Source organism: Lipotes vexillifer, unplaced genomic scaffold (genome assembly GCF_000442215.2).
Source record: "Lipotes vexillifer unplaced genomic scaffold, Lipotes_vexillifer_v1.1 scaffold170, whole genome shotgun sequence".
In the NCBI taxonomy this organism is placed as follows: Eukaryota; Metazoa; Chordata; class Mammalia; order Artiodactyla; family Lipotidae; genus Lipotes; species Lipotes vexillifer.
In genome coordinates, this window is record NW_006772326.1 from 1,747,383 (window position 1) to 1,763,487 (window position 16,105).

At 41.9% G+C, this 16,105-nt stretch overlaps 1 protein-coding gene across 1 annotated transcript in view; it reads left to right on the top strand.

The window, feature by feature from the left end:
• HMGA2 (high mobility group AT-hook 2) overlaps positions 1 to 645 on the top strand; it is a 139,174-nt gene extending 138,529 nt beyond the window's left edge. Inside the window, exon 5 of the mRNA XM_007447386.1 lies at positions 1 to 645. This exon is cut by the window's left edge and continues 215 nt beyond it. The gene's annotated coding sequence lies outside the window, so the exon portion shown is untranslated.
• Positions 646 to 16,105: the final 15,460 nt, after the last annotated feature.

Consider the following 16,105-nt stretch of genomic DNA (forward strand, 5'->3'; position numbering starts at 1 on the left):
GGGGGTGGGGGGAGAAGTCACATAACCTTAAAAAGGACTATATTAATCACCTTCTTTGTAATCCCTTCACGGTCCCAGGTTTAGTGAAAAACTGCTGTAAACACAGGGGACACAGTTTAACAATGCAACTTTTAATTACTGTTCTCTTTTTCCTTAACCTACTAATAGTTTGTGGATCTGATAAGCAGGAGTGGGTGGGTGAGAAGAACCTCTGAATCGGGTTTAGTCAATCACTGCACTGCATCCAAACCAGAAACGTGTCACCCGTGTGACGCTGGGCATTCCGAATGCTAGGAGAGGCGCGGTGAGAAACACTGACTGCCTCAGACACCACCCAACCCGCTCGCAGTAGTGAAGCTTCTGTTTAGAACACCAAAGATAGGACTAGATACTAATTCTCTCTTTTTCATATAACCTTGTAGACACTTACTTGATGATTTTTTTTTTAATTTTTACTTTTATTTCTAAATGAGACGAAATGCTGATGTATCCTTTCATCCAGCTTAACAAACCAGAAAAGGTGATGTTCACTTTTCAAAAAGGGAAGTAAGCAAACTCAGATTGCCAACTCCTTTATTTATGGATGCCACACATATCAGCAGGGGTAATAAATTTACTCACGGCCCTCATTTTTTTTTTTCAGGAACCCTCATCCGGGTAGAATCTACTTCCTACAGAGCCAAATGCCATTTAGCAATAAATCACACTTGTCAGCCTCAAAGCATTTTAAGGAACCTAGACAAGTAAAATTATCCTCTTTGTAATTTAATGAAAAGGTACAACAGAATAATGCATGATGAGCTCACCTGGATTATGAGGTGAGAGGGGCGAAATCCAAATTTCTTTTGCTAGAGTTTATATTACAATTTAAAGAACAACGACAACAAAAAAGCAGGCTCTCTCTCTCTCTCTCTCTCCATTGTGTATCAGTTTCTGTGAAAGACCTAAATACCACTTACCTCAAATGAAGCTTATGTGTTACTTCAAGTAATACGTTTTGACATAGGATGGTTGGCTGAGGTGCTTTACTTTGATTTCAGCTCACCATCTCTTCACTCAAACTGCACTTTTAGCCAGAGATGCAATACAACCCCACTGCTCAATACTACCTCTGAATATTACAGTTAATTTACAGTTTAGTACTTACTACATGCTGCTATACACAAGCAATGCAAGAAAAAGAAAAGTAATGGGTAGGTGATGCTAATCACCTACAGTTCTTTTTGTACACTTAATTACAGTTAAAGAAGCAGTCTCCTTACTGTGTTTCAGCATGGCTATGTATTTTTCTATGGGTTTTTTTTTTTAATTAAAATTTTACAAATACTTGTTTCAGCTTCTCTGCTAGATTTTCCACATTAACTTGAATATTTTTTAACCAAGTCGCTCCTAGGTTCTTAAGGATATTTTTCCTCCTTACACTACACATCACACAAAATTTGACTGTAATGTTTAAATATCACCCTCCAAGTTTGTACCTCACATGAATTGTTTAAGGAAATGGACTAATTGACTTGCAAAGACCTACCTCCAGACTTCAAAAGGAATGAACTTGTTACTTGCAGCATTCATTTTTGTCAATGTTTGAAATAGTTCAGACTGCAGCTAACCCTCCTCAAAACTATTTTTGTAAAAGGCTTTTGATAGAAAGGAACATGTTTTTACATACTTTTTTGCAAATAAATAAAATAAAGCCAACCTTCAAAGAAACTTGAAGCTTTGTAGGTGAGATGCAACAAGCTCAGCTTTTGCATGATGCAATCAAAAATATGTGTTTTGAAGATTAGTTGAATATGAGAAAATGCTTGACAGATATTTTCATGTATTTTACACAAATGTGATTTTTGTAATATGTCTCAACCAGATTTATTTTAAACGCTTCTTATGTAGAGTTTTTATTCCTTTCTCTCCTAGTGAGTGTGCTGACTTTTTAACATGGTATTATCAACTGGGCCAAGAGGTAGCTTCTCATGACGGCTTGTGTCAGTCTGGCTTTTAGTACTGATGCCAAATGAAACTCAAAACCATCTCTCTTCCAGCTGCTTCAGGGAGGTACTTTCAAAGGCCACATACCTCTCTGAGACTGGCAGATTGCTCACTGTTGTGAATCACCAAAGGAGCTATGGAGAGAATTAAAACTCAACATTACTGTTAACTGTGCATTAAATAAGCAACTAAACAGTGGCTCATAAGAAGCCCCATTCCGTATCTTGGGTTGGGCCTTTTGAAACCTCACTGGCCAGCTCATAAAACTAAAGCAGTTGCTCGTGTCGGCCAAACTCGGAGCACCCGGCAGTTTCCATCTCTGATGAAATTACTCTCTTATTTCCTATACGTTGTACAATCAAAACACACTACTACCTCTTAAGCCCCAGTATACCTCATTTTTCATACTGAAAAAAGCTTGTGGCCAATGGAACAGTAAGAACATCATAAAATTTTTATATATATAGTTTATTTTTGTGGGAGATAAATTTTATAGGACTGTTCTTTGCTGTTGTTGGTCTCAGGCTAAGTAAGACTGGACATTTAACTTTTCTACCATTTCTGCAAGTTAGGTATGTGTGCAGGAGAAAAGTATCAAGACGTTGAACTGCAGTTGACTTTCTCCCTGTTTCTTTGAGTGTCTTCTAACTTTGTTCTTCATGTAGAGTTGCTGTCTATGATTGTACTTTGAATCGCTTGCTTGTTGAAAATATTTCTCTAGTGGATTATCACTGTCTGTTCTGCACAATAAACATAACAGCCTCTGTGATCCCCATGTGTTTTGTTTCCTACTCTTTGTCATGACTCCATTAAATGAGTAATAAAGTTTGGTCAAAACAGGTCAAGGAGAGAGACATTCACAAGTCGTTTTGTTGTGAGCACCCACACCTCTACACACACGAACATAAAGTACAGAAGGCCCTCTGTGGGTTCCGAAGCCGTGGATTCAACCAACCACGGATTCCCTAGAGCCGACTGTACTGAGTCATTTCATATAAGGGACTTGAGCATCCTTGGGTTTTGGTATTGGCAGGGGATCCTGGAACCAATGCCCCGTGGATTCTGAGTGAAGGCTGTATCATACTTCTTAAATCAACTGCCCTAAATTCACCTTTCGTAGCCTGACATCTAACGCTACAAAGATGACCTTAAAGAAATGTAAAGGAAGAATGGTCTACAGTTTAAAACTGGAGAGTTTCCATTGAAGGCCTGCATCTACAAAGTTTGTAATGGGAGTAACTGATATGTCAGTTATCTTTGACTTAATACCTGTAGAGGTCCAACAGATTGGTGAAAAGAATAAGAAATGAAAGTCACAAAGTATCTACCGAATAGGAATCTTTTTACTCTGTAAAACCTATAAGCAGAGTCAGAATCATTCCACCGAGTTCAAGATCATCTTTATAACTCTGCTAGTGGTTAGGAGTAGGTCCAGGATTTTTTTTTTTTTTTTTTTTTTTAGATCCAGGATTTTTTAAAGCCAAATCCTCCGGCTTGTGCTGCCACCATTGTCACTAAAACTCTCTGTGTTTAGTTCTTAGGAAGCACTTGTTCATTTTAAGAAATCTCCTGTCAGGAAATTTATTGTCAAATTTCCTACTTCATTCCTTCATTTATTTATTTTCACAGCCTATATTTTGTGAGTGCCTACTTTATGCTTTAAGTCCCAGACCAAGAGGGCTTTCAAAAGATTACCTCCTTGGAAAAAAATTATGCAGGTGCAAAAATACAGGCAGCATGCAAAAAAAACCAAGTAAACTGTTGAGGCAACAAGTTGTAAGAATTTAGAGGAGGGAAGGCTGTTTCCTGCTGGGGTGGATCATTAGCTCAGCCTAATAACAGACAGGCCAAATGTATTTAATGTAACCCTTATTTAGTCTCTTCATTTTTGTTAATATAGAAAATCACATGAGCAGAAATTACTTCTTGAAAACAAAGAAACCAAGAGAGAATCTTTGGCTTGAAAAAGGAAGACTAAGAAAGGACATACTATGTCCAGAAAAGGATAAGTAGATAAATGGGATAAAAGAACTTCCCATATTTTAGAGTTAATGCTCATTAAATGATCTCTGAGTAAGCTTTTCTTTCCTTTTCTTTTTAGAAAAGTTAAAGTATTGCTTTCAAACAATAAGTAGTACACTTGTGAAAGTTATTAAGAAATCTCTTAAGTTTAAACCTAAGTTCAAGGAGGGTGTCCAAAATATCAGCCAATGCATTCAAATATCAGAGGAGGCTCTAATACGTACTGGATATCATTTGGGGCAATAAAGGTAAATGAGACTTCATCCCTACCTACAGAGATTCAAAACTTCTCCTGAGGGAGCTGAACTCAAGAGAGAGCTCTGTAAATAGAACCTTATTGAGTTACCCTGAAAGTGGCTCGACGCATCTTGAACTCTCTGCCAATGTCAGAGGCAAATCGCAGGTCCTCTCACACAAGGGCTGTAGCGCCATCATCAGAGAAGGATCCTGGGGCTGCAGGGACACCGAGTCTCAGCCAGTGTAGCATTTCATAAGCGGGGGCCGGCGGCGGAGGGCAATGTTCTAACAGGGTTAGGGGTGCTTGACTCTGGTGAATTCAGGGATGGTAAGTGGTTTAGGTGTCTGGGCAGCAATAAAAACAGTACTACAGAATGAATAACAACCTAGTCAGTGGGACGTGATGCAAGCTGAGATTAGAGACCAATGAATGAAACTTCAGAAAAGGGAAACAAGAAGCCCAAGAGAGGGGACCAGGGCAGCATGGATGCACTTCTTATCAAGTTTTATTTACATAAGATTAATGTTTTATTGAACAAGAGTAATTCTTCAAGTTAGGCAAGGTCATCCTTGAGCAATTGCTCTTCAGCTCTAAGAAATCTGGCCTAAAAGAGGAAGAGAAGTTGAAAAGAATAAAAATTACTTGTGAAATAGGGAATGCAGATAGATAACGACCAGAGTCAGAAGGCAACAACAGAGGTCTACACCCACAGTCTGAGCTTAGCCATCTGCAAAACTTGGCCATCTGGTCTCTTCCTCAAGGAGGTGTGAAGTGGCTGGAGAAAGACGCTCTGCCCCACCCCCACCCCGCTTCCTCCTCTGCGTTCGGGACTCCATCCGTGCTGAGGCAGCCATGCCTCTGTCCTACTCTCATACCCAGTCCCGGTAGAGCCTATGGGAAAGGCCTCATGTCAGTGAGCAGCACCCCACTTTGTGTCCACTTTATAATACTTGGGTTCTTGTCTCCCGCCTCTGAGCCTGATTCACAACCTTAATACCCGCCTCTACCCTCAGGGGTCGTCCCTGCCTCACTCCTACCAGCCTTCCAGGACCCAAATCCTCCCCCTGTACTTGATCCAACCCCTTGTGATCTGTTAGTCCCATCTCTCCTTCTCTCATCTGATTATTTTCTCACTTGCGATTCCACCTGCTTTGCGGCTGCCCTAATCCTAGATTAAGCAGACATTCTTGGAAACATGGAGTAACAACATTTGAAAATGCTTCACTGCCAGAATCTAGATGTGGAGGGCGGGTGGTGAGGGAGAGCGAGCTACCTACCTAGGAAGAAACTTGCTGCAGGAGGAAAAATAGAAGATGCAGATCTAGCCCTAGTGGTCTGCTTCCTCTGAGAAGCCAGAGAGGCAGGAGGAAAGAGGAGTCCTGTAACTCCCGGCTGCAACTTCTCCCTGAATATTTGAGATCCCAGGAGCTCTAGTGACCTCCCAAGCCATGTCACTGACTGGCGTTTGCTGGTTCTGCAGGCCATGTCAGCTATGTCACAGAGGAATCTAAGGAAGAGAGTTGCCATTTAAGTGGCATCACTCCAAAAGATGCAGGTCGTTCAACCCCCTTGCAAAGGTGGTGATGACCAGGGACACAGGACAAGACATCCCGTTGCCCCATATGGTGCAAAAGGTGTGGACCCTGGAACTAGACTGCCTGGGTTTGAATCCTGGCTCTCCCACTAACTCGCAAGTCACATAACTATTCTGGGATCGTTTTTTTTTTCATCTTTAAATAGAAATAATAACAGCATCTATCTACAATCGTTGTTGCGGGAGTTCCCTGGCAGTCCAGTCGTTAGGACTGCCGTGGCCCCGGGGTTCAACCCCTGGTCGGGGAACTGAGATCCTGCTGCAAGGTGCGTAGCGCGGCCAAAAAAAAAAAAAAGGCGTTGTTGTGAGGATTAAAGAAGTCAATATAGGTGAAATGCTGAAAAGCACTCAGCATATAGAAGGTGCTATACAGGGTTGGTTGTTATTTCTGTTATCTGGACTCTGGCTGCAGGGTGGGCTTAAAGCTAGCATGTTTTCCTCTAGTTTCTACCATTATTTGATCTTTGCACACAGGGATATCCACAGACGTGGTCCAAAAGGTATCAAGGTTTTCAAACCCGATTTTGGTTGTACATTCCATGCACGGAAATCATTAATATAGGTACAGACTCCTTTTTCCCACTGTGGTTTGCGTTGTGTTTGATCTCAATGGATTTGGTTACTAAAAGGAATCACCCCTGAAAAATCAGCAAAATGCAAATCACCTCCATTACAGCAATGGTCTTAGGGGTCCCTGATGCCCCACAGCTTCATTTGCTTGTGGGGTCTCTTCCTTTCTGCCATTCAGTCCAGCCCTCAGCCCTCGCTGCTCCAGGCTCCTGACTTTGTTCTCGGTTGAATGTATCACAGTGTTGGAGGAGGGGGGCTTCTTGGGGGTCTTCCTCCTCCCAGGTCCTAGCACCTAATTCCAGTTCTCCCTCCAAACTCCAGCCTCCAGCTATAGCCCCCCGGCCTAACGAGGCTAAGCTAAATGCACTTCTACAGCCAGTCTTTGCCCCTCACCTTCTCATTAGCATTCTTCAGGCCACCTGAGAGTTCTCTTCCGCCCAGTCCTCTTCCACTGAACTCTGTACCCCCTTCAGATTTCCCTTTGGTCACCTAAGGATACTAGTCTCCTTGGACCAGTCAGGAATAAGTGACTGCTTATTCCAGAAGAGAAAAAGAGAGGAAACAAGGAGATTCTCCTGTTTGCAGTTTCCCCTGGTGGTGTGCAGAAGAACCAGCCCCGTGTAAAACATGAAATGGGGGCTTCCCTGGTGGCGCAGTGGTTGAGAGTCCGCCTGCCGATGCAGGGGACACAGGTTCGTGCCCCGGTCCCGGAGGATCCCACATTCCGCGGAGCGGCTGGGCCCGTGAGCCATGGCCGCTGAGCCTGCGCGCCTGGAGCCTGTGCTCCGCAACGGGAGAGGCCACAACGGTGAGAGGCCCGCGTACCGCAAACAAACAAACAAACAAGAAAAAAAAAAAAGCATGAAATGGGTGATGGCCCAAAGAAAAATCCAAACGCACTTGCAGAAGGGAAAACAAACCCAGGAGAGGGGGAAACAGCAGTTGCTTTTTACAGTGGTGCAGCCAGTGGGGCCCACTGCATAACCAGGAAGTGAGGTGAGGTCAATGTGAGCAAGGATCCCTAAAACGTCACGTATTTATCCTCAACATGAATGGAAGAGTGATACCCTAAGAGTTGCCAAGTGGGCAGTGGACTTTGGCAGAAGGAGCAAGAAAGAGACCTTTTTTTGAGGCAAGATGTTGCTATTTCTGACCATGGTACAATTTGGCCTATCTTGACTGGAACAAATAATGACAATTCTTTTGGCATCTTCATTTTTCGCTTACAAAGCACTTTCACAAATTTCATTTCTTTTCATCTTCATTTCGTCATTTTCATCTTCAGCACCATGCTGGGTGACATAGCAGGTATTATTATTATTGTTATATTTACCTTAAAAATAGGTTAACTGAGGCTCAGAAAGCATTAAGTGACTGGTTTGGGAGACAGAGCTGGTAAATGGCAGAGCCATAAGTCCCTGACTCTGGTTCCACACTCTGTTCTCTAGACTATTGTACAACCGTAGACTATCCTATCAATCACTGCTCAGGATAAACTTTCTTTCGGGTGCACATCCCTAACATATTTAATTCTAGCTTCCCAGGCTCAAATTCATTTTGGCAAAGCTGGTTTTCCAGGAGACCACCATCATTACGGCACACCCAGTCCTGGAGTCTTTGCCCCACATCAACTGGAATTCTTCCATGGCACTGCAGAGCATCTGAACCTGGCTATTCATCCCATTCATCAATCCAAGAATACAGTTCCAGAGTCTACATATATGAACTCTTACAGATTTAAGGGATTATCTAAACTGTAGCAAGCAAGACCGTTAAGACCCAGGACATTCTGCGGGGCTGCCAGAGTTTAAGGTCCTATTCCTTTATCTTTAGTCAGCAAATCTGTAGACTCAGAGAAGTTCCCTGTGGCCTTGTACTCTTAAATCAGGCACTTGGCAGGCTGATATATGGTCACTATTACAATGGGATCCATTTGGCCATAAAACAATTACATTCAGCCTAATCCCCAGCCAATTTAATACCGTCATGGAAAGTAAAACCTGCTATTCAACCAGCTAACGAAAATGTGAAACTTTCACAAACCCATGGGTATATTGCACTGCCTGTCCAACTACTGCTGAAGCCACCTTTCCAATACTAAGAAATTCAAAGACCTCTTTTTGTTTTGTTGTGTTTCAGATGTTTTTTTTATTTTATTATTTTGTTTTAATAGATCTTTATTGGGTATAATTGCTTCACAGTACTGTGTTACTTTCTGTTACACAACAAAGCGAATCAGCCATAGGCATACACGCATCCCCATATCCGCTCCCTCTTGTGTCTCCCTCCCACCCCTCTAGGTCATCGCACAGCACCGAGCTGATCTCCCTGTGCTATGCGGCTGCTTCCCACCAGCCAGCTATTTTACATTCAGTAGTGCATATATGGCGATGCTACGCTCACTTCGCCCCAGCTTCGCCCTCACACCCCACGTCCTCAAGTCACCTCTTGACTGTGATCGCTTTTCTCTTCAACTCTGTTGCCACTTCTACACCACCCCCTCTTCAAGCCCTGGCTGTGTAGTCTCACCCACCCCCCTCAATTCTTTCTCCACCCTCAGTAAGTGTGATCTTTCTAAAAACACAAATCTGATCACAAGCCGAATGAATGCCTGCAGATAATGTTCAAAGTCTTTCCAGCGGCCCGAAGTGAGTGGCATGGTCTGGCTCTTATTCCTCTTCCAGCCTGAGCAGTCACTGGCCTTCCCCACTGTTCCCCAACAACGTTGAACCCCTTCGCACAGGCTGCAGTACCCTCTGCCTGGAATTCCTTCTCTTCTCCTGGCCTCTCTTCCGCCCTAGCAAGCCTCCTCCTGTCCTTCAGCCTCAGTTCAAGTATTACTCTAGGGGACCCTCTCTGCCTTTCTCCCTGCCCACATCCTGCACACAGTCAGGTCCTCTGTATATTCTCTTGGAACGCGCTCTGGACTCCTCCCTGGTAGCAATTCCTGCAGTTGTCACGAAGCTTTGTGTAACATGCCCCCGGGGGATGATGAGGGAAGATCCGTCTTACCACCTCTGCCTCCCTAGCACCCGGCACAGCAGCTGGCCACAGAACGCCCTCCCAAAATGCGTGCACAAATGAATGAATCAACCGTGCCGCATCTCCACGGGGTTATCTGCTCAGGGAGCAGAGCTGAGACCGAGCAGATAGCCCAGTGGAGACTGGCAGCCTCTCATAGGCCTTTTCCCAGATCTCTCCTGTCCTCTGGGCCCCTGCTGACCTTCATTCAGACCTCACTTTTCCTCCCCTGCGCAGGGTTCTGCACCCCAAACCTCTCCCCTTTGTCTCCCCATCACCCCCTCGACACATCCAATGTAATCTCTCCTTGACTCCATTTCTGTCAGTTCAGCTTTCGGCCAGCATGTTCATTATTTAAAAAAAACAACTGGTAGGCAAATGAACTAGCAACAGATGCTACCCAGACAAACACGTAGCACAGTGTCTGAGACATAGTATGCACTTGAAGCTGATAGTCGTTGCTTTAAACGGCTTGGTCTCTATTTTACTTTCCTCTGCCACAACACTCCAATTTTTATCTGCTTTTTAATTTTTTGGAGGAAGTTCCTCTCCCTCACTCTCAGCCTATGAGATTCCCCTGGTGGCAGGGGAGAGCATGTGACTTAAGCTAGGCCAGTTGATCTATTCTGACCCCCTGATTGGTTCAGGCACATGACCCAAGGCACACCCGTGAGATTTCATGTCACTACTTTTCTGGGACTAACTAGGAGAATGAGCCTTTCTCACTCTGGTGGAATTAAAGCTGATAGGATGCATGCCCCTAACTTCTGAGGGGAGGGTGGTGAGGAGGAAGGCGTGTTGCCACAGCAACGGGATGAGCTTGCCTGAGGATGAAGCCCACACAGACAGGAGGCAAGATTTGGAGACAGTCCAAGTGTGGAAGACATTATTTGAGCCTATCGTGCCCAGAGGCTAATAACGTTTCTTCTTTCCTTGAAGTATGTCAGATTGGGTTTTTCTCACTTTCACCCAGAAGAATCCTGACTATATCGTAAATTAAAGAGTGAAGAAGTGAATGAACACAGTGAGAGTCAGCAGAAGTGACCTTCAGAAGGCCTTGATTCTAGTGGTTCTACCACCCTCAGAGTGTAAAACCTTGGACAAAATTCTGAATTTCAGTTTCCTTATTTACAGGCTTAGGAAGGTGGTTGGATCAGATCTTTAATATTCCTTCTAGGTTTAAAATTCTAGGATTCTGTGATACCAAGATGTCCACAAAGCCTAAACACAAAGGAATCAGTTCCAAGTGATGAGAATTTAGAATAAGGAAAGAGTAATGGATGGGGGGAGCCCTTCCTGGCTCTCCCATAGCTCACGTGTACATGGCTTCCGATTATATTTCCAGGTTAGAGAAACAAGGAACTTCCTGGACTGATAACAGAAGCTACTGGAGTCTGAAACCAACAAATGGTAAAATAGCAACCTCATAGTCAGCAGTGGAGTTTCATGAGAGAGCTTGTCTATTTCACAACCACTGCAGTTATATGTGTATATATATATATGTAACACATATACATACATGTATATATGTATAAAATGTATATATATATTTATATATTTAACTTAATATAATTTAAGTTAAATAAATTTAACTTAATTTTATATTTTAATTTATATATATATATACACTTAACTTTAAATATGTGCAGGAGATATGTCCTTCCTTCAATTTAAGATAACATAAGAAGTAATTCATAATTAAGTATAAATAATAATAATAACAATATACAATGCCAACTAGGGTCTAGTATACAAAGTAGAGTTAGTGAAGAAAGTAACTGAAACATCACATATTATCACCCATAGATGAATGAGAGATAATGTGACTATTACTCTGGTAATAGATTTGGGACCAACACCGTTTCAACTTGTAACTAAATATGTCTCTGGAACACCATTCAGGTCAAAGATACACTCTGTTTAACCAAAGTACTTTTCTTACAAAAGAAAAAACTGCCGAATGAAAATAGACAATGGGCCAGAGTCTGATCTCACATAAATCAATGAAAAATTTCCCACAATTATTATTAATAGCATCCTGATGTATCCATTTTCCCTCAGAGTTACATAAACTGAAAATCTAGCATCACAGATAAAACACATAAGCCATCAAAGTAGAATAATTTTGTTCTTCTATTTTTCTCTTTGATTTGCTATTTCTTCACCTGTCACATACTTGAACTAAAAAATGAAATCTTGCCCAATTTCCCAATAATCACAGAACGACCTTAAACAATCATCTTTCAACTAGCCTTAGATTAAAATTTTAAAATCACCTTTAAAGTTCTCTTTCAACTTTTTCCTATCATTTGGAAGGGCATTCAGCGCATATTAGCTCTGGTCCAATGAAGAGCAGCAGTAGAAAAGGCATGAAGTAACTAAGATGCTTCTCTCATGCCAGCTGAGGGGATGGAGGGATTGGTGGCGGAGGGGACTGTATTGGAAACATTTTTGCTTCACATAATTCAGAACCTGATCTCATGAGTGATAAGGTAAGTTCAATTTTCAGTGTGGTCTTTGTTAACTATTATTCAAAGGCTCTGAAGAAATAGGAATATATAACAACTTTCCCTCACCTATTTTTCAAGCCATAAATAAGAGGCTAGTTTACAGCATGTGGCACAAACCATTTTGAAAGCGTTTTACTTTCTTCTTTCATGGGGCTATAAAATTATATGGTGCATTCTCAACTTTGGAAATTGCTGGAGGAAAGGAGCTTAGGAAATATTTATTTCCTACAGAACACAGGAAACAGGCACAGCCTTCTCGCTATCTCTTTTTCCCTTAACTTCTGGATTTAGGCCAAGATTATTTAACTCATTAGCCTTTCACTCAGAAATTGTTAAGCACAGCTGTCCAGTTGTTTTGGTTGTTATTTTTCATACATACTCAGTATGTGAAACTAAAGTAGAACTGTACACAGTGACAGTGGCTTTCATTCATTCATTCATTCATTCAAATGGTTACTGAGCACCTACTACATACCAGGGCACCACACCGTGTGCTGGAGCTAGCAAGACGAAGAGTTCAGTCTCTGTGCCCAGGGATCATGAGGTCCAGCACAGGAGACTGAAAATAAATGGCAGCAACAATTCAGTCTATGAAGTCAATGTCAGAGGGATACTCCGGGAGCTGCAGGATCCACATTCAGGTGGGGTCATTGTCGAGAAAGGCTTCTCCAGGGGCACATCTCAGCTGAAGCCTGAGAAATGAGGAGGAGTTTAGTCAAGCAAAAAGGAAAGGGAAGAAGGGACTGCTCCCAACAGATCCAGAGCACAGTCTAAACCCCAGAAGCGTCCAAATGACAGAACTGTGCTAAAAAGGATTTTTGTTAACAGCTATCAATGTTTCAATTTCACCTCTGGAATGACAGAAGAATGATTTGCCGCGGTGATGGCACCATGTGTTCCTGAACCAATGATGGATGGCGTCACAGCAGAATATCCGGGCACAGACAGGAGGAAGCAGATCAGAGCTGAGGCCCAAAAATGACTCTGTCAGAAGCCATTTCATGTTGTGAAAATCCCATAAATTTCCTGAAACAAAGGTCAATTACACTTCAGATGAACCGACTGAAAGAGAAATGTGGAAAGAAGGGTGGTGGGAAAGCAAGCAGATGACACAGACAGATGTCTCCAAAAGAGCTTATGCACAATTTTTCCTTCAGTTTCTATAGTTCCTGTTGACAGGTGCTTTTGCAGTTCTATGAGGATTTCCTAATAAATAAAAACTTTAAAAAATATGGTATGATGCTTTGTTTCTTGCATTTTAAGGAGAGGAAGAGGCATATCAAATTAATATCTTTGTTATGAAGATTGAGAAGCAGAATTTATTCAATTGAGTTTAAGCTTACTAAATATTTACATTTGGGGATTGAGGGAGTTTTTTTTTTCCTCTTTTTAAGTTAAATCCAGATGTTTTCAATCCATGTAAAATGACAACAGATATGTAATACATTCCTCAAGAATCTATATAAAGCTTAGCACAATGCCTAGCATGTAATAAGTGCTCAATAAATGTTAGCTATTATTATTGTTGATATATATTTACAGAATATAAATACAAAATGTTTTCTAAGACATATACACTCTTAAAAGAAACAGTACAGGGCTTCCCTGGTAGCGCAGTGGTTGAGAGTCTGCCTACCGATGCAGGGGACACGCTTTCGTGTCCCGGTCCGGAAGATCCCACATGCCGCAGAGCGGCTAGGCTCGTGAGCTGTGACCGCTGAGCCTGTGCATCCAGAGCCTGTGCTCCGCAACGGGAGAGGCCACAACAGTGATAGGCCCGCGTACGGCAAAAAAAAAACCACAAAAAACAAAACAAAACAAAAAGTACAGTCACATGGTGAAAAAAGCAAATAGTTTGCAATAACTTACGATGAAAATCAACAGCGACTTGCCCCCTCCCACTCCTACTCTCCCATCTTATTCCTCAGATGCAGTTAAGTGCCTTTGACTGTTTTAGTAATTGCTTCAGGGGGTTGTCTCATATTTCTAAATTATAGGCCTATATATCATTTTATTGAGAAACCAATTTGAGGCGTTATCAACTGAATTCTTTCCACAGCAGATGAGGGTTTAGATCTCTTGAGTCATTCTATTATTCATTCAGTCAACAAATAATTATTGAACACCGACTGTACCAAGCACTGAGTAGGCGCTGAGGATGCCCCAGTGAACAAAACTGACCGAATGCCTTACCTGCAGGGAGCTTACATTCTAATGGGAGGAGAGACCTTAAACAAACAAGTAAAATACATTGTATGCCAGGTGGTTATAAGTTGAAAAGAGAACAATTAAGTAAGGAGGGGCTAGGTGGAGGGACTACGGTTTTAATGGGCTAGTCTGGGAGTGCTTCACTGAGAAGTTGATTATTTGACTCTAATCTTGGGAAATGTTCTTAAATTGTTCCTTTGATAGTTTATTCACCTTTGTTTTCTCTATTCTATCTTTTGGACGCCCTGTTGATCAGACAGGGCTGGTTTAATCCTCTACACTGCTTGGGTATTTTAAATATATTTTAAAAATTTCTCTCTGTTTTGTTTTCTGGGGATTTTCTTGATTTTATCTTTTCAACTCTTCATACCACAGGTATATGGAGGTCTTCTTCTTTTCTTTCTTTCTTTCTTTCTTTCTTTTTTTTTTTTTTTTTAAAAGACACTTGAGGTCTCCGGGGAAGTCACCTCTGACTTCTAGGTTCAGGAGAGAAACCAAATTGATGACATTTTATGCCCAGAGAAATGGATGGCAGTCCATGACCCATGTAATCACCCGGATTTCAGCCCTAAGCCTAAATACCACCCACTACCCTACTTGGAATTCCAGAATCCTAAGTCTTTCTGGGATTCCTCTGGGCAAATCTGATTTCTCTTGTCTCTATCTTCCTCTGTGTGCAGTGGACCAAGGCAGCTTCTTCTGCTCTGCAAAATTTGCTGAATCTGTATTCCAGAAATATGTGGAAATCTCTTATTTTTTATTGATTCCAATCACATTCTTTGTGTACTCATGGATTTATCGCTTTTACATGCCTTTGCTATGATTCTGATGGAATCTAGGGAAGAAGAGAAAATTAATGTATTGTGTAACCTACTGTCTATAACTGAATATCCATGTACAATTTTTAAAAGCATTTGATTGCTAATTTCCATCATATATGCATACATTTATGTACATTTTCCATATATTTATCCCAAATATATATTAATATATATGTGTCTATATACACAAATGTATGTGTATATCTGTATGTATTTGTGTGTGTGTGTGTGTGTGTGTGTTAATCTTTTTTCCATCATTCCACTCTTTTGGAGTTAAGATGTGTAAACTCAAGAAAGATCGTCAATCTCAAAGACATAAAGTCCTATACATTATGTTTCAAGGTGAACAAGCATAGCATATTTTAGGGCCTGTAAGAATGGCTAGACTGTAGGTTTGTTTTAGGAAGAGGGAAATGATCATACAAGACTCTGGAGAGAAATTTTTTAAAACAGAGCCAGATCCTGAAGGACCGTGTAAACAAAGTTAAGAAGTTTGAAGTTTATTCTATGATCTATAGGGAACCACTGAATGAGTTGAGCAGAGAATGATGTAATCAGATTTATACTTTAGAAAAATCACTGGCTACAGCAGAAAGAATTAAGTAGGGTGCAAAATGGAGATGGGGATCTGCTCTCAGGTGATTGCAATGATGGAAGCAAGCGATAAAGGTGGTCTGAACAGAGGCAGAGGCAGCAGAGATGGAAAGAACTGAACCAATTTGAAACATATTTGGGAAGCAGAGTTGATGACTCTTGGTGTTTGTTAGAAATAGGAGTGGAAATGGGAAGAGGAGTCTGGGAAAATTGCCAGTTCTGACCTAGGCAGTGGGTGCTGGTGCCATTCACTAAGATAGGAAGCTTAGACAGACAGAGCAGCAGCTTAAGAAGAAGCTGATGGGGGAGAGAGAAGAAACCTGGATCCAGAAGCCAGCCATATCCCCCAAGGCAGCCCACAGCCATCCACATGGAGGGAGGTGCCATCTCACCTGAATGTAGACTGAAGCACTGATTGATATATCCTGCCAGACACTCACCAGAGATGGTGATTTGGGGACCAAAGTGAGAACAGGACTGTTTATTACTTCAGAGTCTGCAGAAAAGACACCACAATTTCCAGAATTTATCCCCAGGGAAA